The sequence below is a fragment of the Sorex fumeus genome, unplaced genomic scaffold, assembly GCF_029834395.1.
Source record: "Sorex fumeus unplaced genomic scaffold, SorFum_2.1 ptg000063l, whole genome shotgun sequence".
Classification (NCBI taxonomy): domain Eukaryota; kingdom Metazoa; phylum Chordata; class Mammalia; order Eulipotyphla; family Soricidae; genus Sorex; species Sorex fumeus.
The window spans coordinates 1,242,764-1,252,629 of NW_026606120.1; positions in this window are offsets into that span (position 1 = coordinate 1,242,764).

The following is a 9,866-nucleotide window of genomic DNA, read 5'->3' on the forward strand; positions in this document are numbered from 1 at the left end:
TCAATAAAAATTATAACTTATCCTTTTAATCTCCATAAACTAGGCAACAAAGGTTAACCAATTTGGGTCCAATGTAGATATGCCAAGTCAACTTTATTGAGGCAAATTACAGCTGCAATCATGCTTATCCAGTTAATGCAATATAAGCAAAACATTTTATATTATCTAAAGTAGTATGTTCAAAGATCAATTATATAACTATAAGGGATCAAAAAAGAAAGAATATGAGAAAAAGTCTCCTTTTTTATTTTACTGAATAAATAATTTATGGAAAACAAGTGCAAATAGGGAATTTTAAATCCTTAGAAAATACATATCAATATTCTCCATCAATCACACCTAAAGTATGGTCTATAAGAACAATAGATTTAAGGAGTCATGAAGACCTATTTGACTGTTAATCTGTTTCCTCTTTTTATTAGTTGACGATGTTGACTAGTTCTTAACTAGTAAATCTGACTCTGCGTTCATTTTGACTTTGTTTACTAATTTTTAACTCTTTTCAAAATAAACTTAAAAATTAAAATAAGCTAGTTATCCAGAAAATTGAGAACTTTACTAAAAGACATAATTAAATTGAAAACATTTATTAAATTTGGTTAAAAACCTACAGGATCTGAGAGACTAAAGTTAATGAAAACACGATGTACTAAAAAGTGAGTAGTTATTCAAATCCTTTCCACCAATCATATGGCTCAGTAGCCCCAGATGTGAAGCAAGAGAAACTCAGTGAAAGATATATGCGAACACTAACAATTAGTCACAGGCTAGAGCAAGGAGGGAAATAGAAATTCATGAACCTCTATTTCTTCAGTCTTCCATAATTCCCTGCACTCAAAAAGGTGCAAATTATAGTCCTTAGAGATGTGACCCCATGATAACACAGCAAAGATAAGATTCTATAGGGTCTTTCTCTCAGAAGAGATGCCTGGGCTACTGGGAACACAGTTGAGCCTGTTGGAAATTTGTCTGTTCTTGCAGGATGGAACTGGGTGAAAAGCAAGAAGGGATTGCAAAAGAGGCATTGAGTGGCAATCATGTTTGGTCTATAGACTACTAATACCCAAAAGGATAAAGAGAACAAAAGGGAATACCCTACCACAGAGGCAGGGTGGGATGGGGGGGTGGATGGGGTGTGGGAGGGATACTGGGATCTGTGGTGGTGGAAAATGAACATGGGTTCAGGGATGGGTCACGGTCCTCCCGTTGTTCATCGATTTGCTCAAGCGGGCCCAGTAATGTCTCCATCGTGAGACTTGTTACTGTGTTTGGCATATCAAATACATCACGGGTAGCTTGCCAGGCTTTGCTGTGCAGGCGAGATACTCTCAGTAGCTTGCCGAGCTTCCCGAGAGGGGTGGAGGAATCGAACTCGGGTCGGCCATGTTGGCTGCGTGCAAGGCAAACGTCCTACCCGCTGTGCTATCGCTCCAGTCCAGGGATGGGTATTTAATCATTATATTATAATTGAAACCCAAGCACAAAAATTTGTAAGTCTACAACTGTATCTCATGGTGTTTCACTAATAAAAATTAAAAAATAAATAAATAAATAAATAAATAAATAAAATCTAAAGTCTTGGGGGAAAAAAAAGCAAGAAGGGATCTTGGATGTCAAAGACACTGCCAAAGCTGAGGCTAGAGAAGTCACTTTTCAGTATTGCTTCCCCCACACAAGCTAGCTGCAGTCTCTGCAGGTCAAATGGGTGATGAGAGCAGATGTGAGCAGAGAAGTTGTTATTCATGAATGAGCTATGGCTGGGTTCTTATTCTGATAGATCCTGGGCAATACCAGCCAGCGAAATCTGTTTTAGAATGGTTACTGGGCTAAACAGAAGAATTTGAGGGTCACAGTTTCCTTTTTTAGAGGAATTTGGGGAATAGCAACAGTGTGTCCTGCTGCATGGTGCTAGACTCTGGGGCACAAAATAGTGGACCTTATAGATTGACCCTGCTCCTAATGACCAGAAGCCATTAAAAATTTTAAATAAGTTTTATGCACTAAGATAATTTAATGTATGAATGGTCTCTTTAGATATTTTTGATTTGTTTATTGTTTTAGGACCATACCTTGAGGTGCTCAGAATTCACTCCTGGCTCTGTGCTCAGGGATCACTTATGGTGGATTATCAAAGTATCATAAAAAGTGCAGGCAATAGAAACCAGGTTGGACACGTGCAAGGTAAGCACTCTACCAGATGTATTATCTATTCCACCATGTATAAGGGTATTCTTGAGAAAATTTTGTGATATTTATAAATATCCTAAGTAACTTTTGCACAGATAGGGTATAATCATTTATGCATGTACATACATTAAATTAACACTAACTTACTTTGAACATGCTTGCTGATTTTGCAATAACTATAGGATTAGTAAAGTTAAATTTAAATAACATACATTGATTGCACATATATATGTATGACAAAGAGTTTATGTATATATGAATATTGAATATTGCATTTTTAAGGTTGGCAAGATAACTCAAAAGGATGGTTCACATGAGGCTCTGTTCAATCCCTGAAACCATATGGTTCCCTCGTGGATTTGGAAATAACCTCATAGTTCCAATTGCTGTAGGGCCTGAACAGCATGAAATCTTTGACATTCGCTTTGGAATTCTGCACCCTGCAGACATATTTTTAGTGGGAATGACCCCTGTATCACCTCTGACTGCTTGGGAACCCCACCTTGGGATCCTACCCTAGAAAAAAATAGCTTAAGACTGTTTAGTTTAGGCCTCCATTATTTATAATTGTTTTTAAAATAATAATCATAATCAATAACCATCAATAAACCAGGAATGACAGTCATTATTCAGTGTGGTTTTCTTATATGTTTGTGAGTTCATGCCTTCTCCACCCAGATCCCCCCATCTTTCAGTAGGTAGGCGTCACACCCACCAACTGCCCTGACGCCGTGTAATCCCATCAACAGCCAAGACCTAGAGACTATAAAACCAAGCTCCTGGAAGCATGTGGCTGCGTTTGCAGCCATGCGACATCTTATTATCTAGTTCTTACTCTGGAGAACCCGGGAGGCTACTGAAAGTATTCTGCCCGCATGGCAGTCTGGCAAATTCCCCGTGGCGTACTCTATATTCCAAAAACCAGTAACAATGATGGGTCTCATTTTCCTGACCCTGAAAGAGCCTTGAATATGGCACTTTCTATAATCTCAAGGCTAGGACGAAGGAGACATTACTGGTGCTCACTCGAGGAAATTGATGAACAACAGGATGACCATGGATGTGACAGTGAGTTCATGTCTTTATATAAAAATGAAAATGTAATAATAAGCATGATGGTCAAATGATAGTCTTTATTACCATCATATGGTTGGAAAGAACAAAGTTCATTCTAGTATTTTCTTCTTGATACTCTATGTCCTTGAATTACTTTCTTATCCCTTTTGGTTTCATGAATGGGCAGATTAAAAGTAAGCAGTCTGACCTAAGTATCTTGCTGAACAACTTGAGTACTTTGGAGGTGGCCCATAACACACCAAAAGGGAGAGACAGAGAGAGAGAGAGAGAGAGAGAGAGAGAGAGAGAGGAGGGAGAAGAGAGAGGGGGTTGGAGGTAGGGAAAGAGATTTCTTATATATCCTCAGAAGACAGGATTTTTTAAATTTCGAATGGTGGTGATTAAGTCAGGTAAGTGTAAAGACATTTTACAATGTGGATGAATGGGTGTGTATGTCTGTGTGAGTGTGTGTGTCTGTGTGTGTGCGACAGTATAAATCAATATAAAGAGCCATGTGTAAAAATTTATAAATGTAGTGTGACATTTACCATTTTAATTTTTAAATCTTTGTTCTAATTTATTCCTTTTCCTAATTTTTAGTGGAGGTTCCCTAAACCTCCACTACTATGCAACCTTAAATACTGAGTTTTCAACTTATTCTTTCTTGTAATTATCTGCATTTTAAATACATTAACAATTCTCATAGTACACCTATATCCCTTATTTCTCCTTCCATCTTGCTTCTTTAACATAAAAAATTTTTTCCTTTTCATATGAAAATTCACTCAGAATCTCTCTTCTCTGCACATCTACCTTCCCCTCATCTCAGTTGCACAAACAAACCTCATATAGCAATCCATTCAAGAAAATCTTATGCAGAATTTTATATGTATAATTTTCTGTCTAATTTAGCTTTTCACAGCTCATTCAGGAAGGTAAAGGTAAAGGCCCTCCCGTTGATCGTCGATTTGCTCGAGCGGGTCCAGTAACGTCTCCATTGGAGACTTTGCTGTTACTGTGTCTGGCATATCGAATACTCTCGGTAGCTTGCCGGGCTCTCCGAGAGGGGTGGAGGAATCGAACTCGGGTCGGCCATGTTGGCCGCTTGTAAGGCGAACGCCCTACCCGCTGTGCTATATCTCCAGCCATTCAGGAAAGAAAATACAAATATGAAGGAAAGTCTGTAAGTCAGTAATCACGCTTCCTTTGCTCCCCTGGACTGGTGCTGCCAGATGAGCTCATCTCAAAATGCACACAAGAGCAGGAAAGAATCTCTTTCATACCCATACTTGTTTCCAATTGATCACAATAAGCCAGATGTCTCTTTATATACCAATGGAAATGGATGATTTAACAAAATAAATATATGTATACCCTAGAGACCATCTTCAGAAGATGTGGAAGTCATTTTATTTTCAAATATCAAAGAAGTCTTGTTAATCAGGAAAAATTAGGACTACTATCTTTTCACTCTAAATGCACTAAATGTGAAAGACCTTTATGATTATCATAACTATAATTAATTATACTGTAAATACTTGCTTTCACAAAAAGAGAAATGTTCTCAAACTTACTAGGTACTTAGAAGAATATGAATTTTCACATGCATGAAAAGCTCCTGAGGAGTTTCTATCATCAGATAATATTAGAAATATGAAATCTAGATATTGCAAGTTTTGTTTGACTCATTGCACAGGGTAACAGTTCTTGGGAATAAATGTACATACTTACTCACTTATTCAATCTCAGTAATTGGCGTCATATTGCACTCAGTATTTTTAGTGGGTTATCATAATCAGTAATTTCCCTCCTGATGTGAAGGATCATCTTTACTGTTGTGGGTGCTTCTTGAAACTACATCATTTCTGTTTCAAGGCATATACTCACACACAAATATTTCAGTTGAAAGATACTCACAAGAATAGCATCACTTCTTTTCCAATTTCTTTTCTAGCCATTTTTCTAAAATGCTATTTTACTAAAGCACCATGATTTCTAAAGTTATCCATGGTTTATTTTTAGATATACAATGTTCCAGCATCATTCCCAGCACCACTTTTAACGTCCCTCCATCAAAGTTCCCAGGCGCTCTGCACTATCCCCCACCCCAAATCTGCCATCTTTACAAGAATCTTTAAAATTTTTCTTGTTAGAATTTGGATCTCATAATTTTTGTTTTCAATATATGTATAAATCACAAAGAACCATCCTGTTAAGCATTAATATTCTTTTTTAAAAGGTTTTAAAAATACAGGACAATGAATATACATAGTTCTCTCAAAATTGAAATAATTAGAAATTATATTTCTTAGTATCTTAGTATCTTATTATTGTGATGGCTACACATGTGTTTCTCAGGAGACTGGTTGCTTAATAAGAAGGTGAGAAGTGGTAGGGTGCAGTATACTGTTTTGTTGGAGATCAAAACCAGGCAATATAAATGCAAGACAATATAACTTGAGCTACATTCAAGATTTGCATCTAAAGTACCCATCATTACAGAAACAATAGAGTTGACTGTAAATAGAAATGAACAAATAATTTTAAATTAAGAAATGTAGAGGCCAGAACTACAGTATATCAAGTAAGGAATTTATCTTGCATGTGGCCAACCCGGGTTGATCCTGGCATCCCAAATAATCTCCAGGGCCAAGGCAATAGTACAGTGGGTAGGGCATTTACTTTACACACAGCTGATCCAGCATCCCATATGGTAGCTCAAGCACTGCCAGGAGCACTTTCTGAGTGTAGAGCCAGGAGTAACCCCTGAGTATTGCCAGATGTAGCCGTCCAAACAAAAAACAACCTCTCCAAAAGAAGTGTAACTTTTGTTTATTATGCTCTATTGCAGGTTTTCATAGAAATAATTTTACATATCATATCAGCCACATATATATTTGGGGCATTTTTTTTCTCTGACAAGATCACACAGTGCTGAATAACTTAGCAATTAAAAAAACCCCTACAATTTATAATCTCTTTGCTTAACTCTAAACCTAGTCCTAATTAAGCATTTCATAAATTTTCTATATAAAATTTATTCCTAACAAACTATTTTCTATTTCTGTAAAGTCAGCTATATAGAGCACCTAAATAAAAATAAAACAACAATAAATAATTTTCTAAATGTTTTACTGTGTAGATTCAAAACTATTCTGCACCTGTTTCTTTTTTAAAGGGAATGGTAATTTAAGATTTTGGGTCTTTGTGCATGTGTTTTTATTTTTATAAATAAATAAATAAATATTTTACATATATATTATATTCATTCAAGATGTATAATTTACCCTTTTAAAAAAAGGATACTTTTTTCAATGATTTCACTGGTATTGTCCAAATCACTTCACTTCTCTTTTCATTTCTTTCTCTTTGCAAAACTTTAGTTTACTTACTAATTCAAACTGTCTTTTAATATTGTTTTATCTCTAAATAAGTTATATATTTAAAATTTTGATATGTAGGTAAAAGAATCTAATACCTTTTTAAAATTGTAGTTTATTTAACTTAACACAACTCCCTTGACTCCTTTATATTTATCATTCGGTATTCTCTTTTTTCTTTCTGACTCACTTCTCAGAATACTACCCAATCCAAGTTAAACTGCAAGATTTCATTTGACAAGGTAGGAGAATCAATAGTTGTCAAATAATTTATTCATTTTTTTCCTATCCAAGTCTTGAAAATGAACTGTATATAAAACCGTGAATTGAATGACAATAAAAGGTTATTAAATTTGAATTTTTCTAATATATGCATATAATTGAAATATACGATGTTCAGATAATTACAGGCACATTTTAGGAACTTTACATGTGTATAGGATAAAGCTACCATACTGTGAGATGATTGCAACATTCAATTGTTACTGACACTATGAAAATTTTAAAGGGAAGAGGAAAGAAATATAGAAATTTACATATATATTAAAGAACATGTGAATTTTTCAAGTTAAATATCTTTTAAAATTTCTATTAAAGCACTGAGATTTACAAAGCTATTCATAGTTCAGTTTTAGACAAACAGTGCTCCAGCACTCATCCCACCACAAGTGTCAACTTCTCTCCAACAATATTCCAAGATTCCCTCATACCCATTTTATGTCTGTTTTTATAAATGACAAAATTTATTATTTTTTTCCCTTTATTTTATTTTATTTTTTTAAAGTTGTAGATTTACAATTTTTTGTGCTTTGGTTTCAATTATACATTGATCAGATACCCATCCCTCCACCAGTGCCCATTTTCCACCACCATGGATAATATCCCTCCCACCCCATCCCCCCATCCCCCCTGTCTCTGTGGCAGGGCAATCCCCTGTGTTCTCTCTCTCCTTTTGGGTGTTGTGGTCTGCAAAAGAGGCATTGAGTGGCAAACATGTTCAGTCCATAGTCTACTTTCGACATGCATCTCCCCTCCTGGGAGGATCCTCCAAACATCCTTTATTTGGTGCTCCCTTCTCTATCTGAACAGCCCTTTCCTCTAGGATACCCGGCTGGCCTCTAAGTTATGGAGTAATCCTCCTGGTGCTGATCTCAGCTATTCTTGGGTATTAATCTCATACTTTGTTACTTTATATCCCCCAGATGAATGCAATCTTTCTATGTCTATCCCTCTCTTTCTGACTCATTTCGCTTAGCATGATACTTTCCATATTGTACCACTTGTATGTAAATTTCATGACTTCATCTTTTCTAAGAGCTACATAGTACTCCATTGTGTAGATGTACCAAAGTTTCTTTAACCAGTCATCTGTTCTTGGGCATTCAGGTTTCTTCCAGTTTCTGGCTATTGTAAAGAGTGCTGCAATGAACAAACAAGTGCAGATGTCACTTCGACTATACATTTTTGCCTCTCTGGGATATATTCCCAGGAGTGGTATTGCTGGGTCAAATGGGAGCTCAATTTCTAATTTTTTGAGAATCGTCCATACTGTTTTCCAGAAGGGCTGAACCAGTGGACATTCCCACCAACAGTGAAGGAGTGTCCCTTTCTCGCCACATCCACGCCAGCATCGGTTGCTTTTGTTCTTTTGAATGTGGGCCAGTCTCTGAGGTGTGAGATGGTATCTCATTGTGGTTTTGATCTGCATCTCCCTGATGATTAATGATGTAGAGCATTTTCTCAAGTGCTTGTTTGCCATTCGGATTTCTTCTTTGAGAAAGTTTCTGTTCATTTCATTGCCCCATTTTTGGATGGGGTTGGATGTTTTCTTCTTGTGGAGTTTAACCAGTATTTTGTATATCCTGGATATCAACCCCTTGTCAGATGTGTATTCGGTGAATATCCTTTCCCATTCTGTAGACTGTCTTTGTATTTTGGTCACTGTTTCTTTGGAGGTGCAGAAGCTTCTTAGTTTAAGATAGTCCCATTTATCTATCTCTGTTTTCACTTGCTCGGCCAGTGGCGTGGCATCTTTGAAGATACCATTAGCTTCAATGTCATGGAGGGTTTTGCCAACTTTACCTTCAATGTACCTTATGGTTTCTGGTCTGATGTTGAGGTCTTTAATCCATTTTGATCTTACTTTTGTACATGGTGTTAGGCAGAGTTCTGAGCCTATTTTTTTGCATGTAGCCGTCCAGTGATGCCAACACAATTTATTAAAGAGGCTTTCCTTACTCCACTTCACATTACTTGCACCTTTATCAAAGATTAGATGAGCATATGATTGAGGAGAGATGTCAGTGTATTCAACCCTGTTCCATTGGTCTGCAGTTCTGCCTTTGTTCCAGTACCATGCTGTTTTAATTATTACTGCTTTGTAGTACAGTTTGAAGTTCGGGAGGTTGATTCCTCCCATTTTCTTTTTCCCAAGAATTGCTTTAGCTATTCGTGGGGGCTTATTGTTCCATATAAATTTCAAGAGTGTTTGCTCCATTTCTTTGAAGAATGTCATGGGTATCCTTATAGGGATTGCATTGAATTTATACAATGCTTTCGGTAGTATTGCCATTTTGACAATGTTAAGTCTCCCGACCCATGAGCAGGGGATATCTTTCCATTTCCTCATGTCCTCTTTTATTTCCTGAAGTAGCGTTTTGTAGTTTTCTTTGTACAGGTTCTTTACTTTCTTAGTTAAGCTGATTCCTAGGTACTTGATTTTCTGGGGCACAATTGTGAATGGGATTGATTTTTTCATGTCGCTTTCTTCTCTCTGACTGTTTGCGTATAGGAAAGCCATGGACTTTTGGGTATTGATTTTATAACCTGCAATTTTACTATACGAGTCTATTGTTTCTAGGAGTTTTTTGGTGGAAGTTATTGGGTTCTCTAAGTAGAGTATCATATCATCTGCGAATAGTGAGAGCTTGATTTCTTCCTTTCCTACCTGAATGCCCTTAATATCTTTTTCCTGCCTAATCGCTATTGCAAGTACTTCCAGTACTATATTGAACAGCAGTGGAGAGAGTGGGCATCCCTGTCTCGTCCCTGATCTTAGAGGGAAGGCTCTCAGTTTTTCCCCATTGAGGATGATGCTTGCTGTAGGCTTGTGGTAGATGGCTTTAATTATGTTGAGGAAGGTCCCCTCTATACCCATTTTGGCTAGGGTTTTCATCATAAAGGGGTGCTGGATCTTATCAAATGCTTTCTCTGCATCTATTGATATGATCATATGCTTTTTAT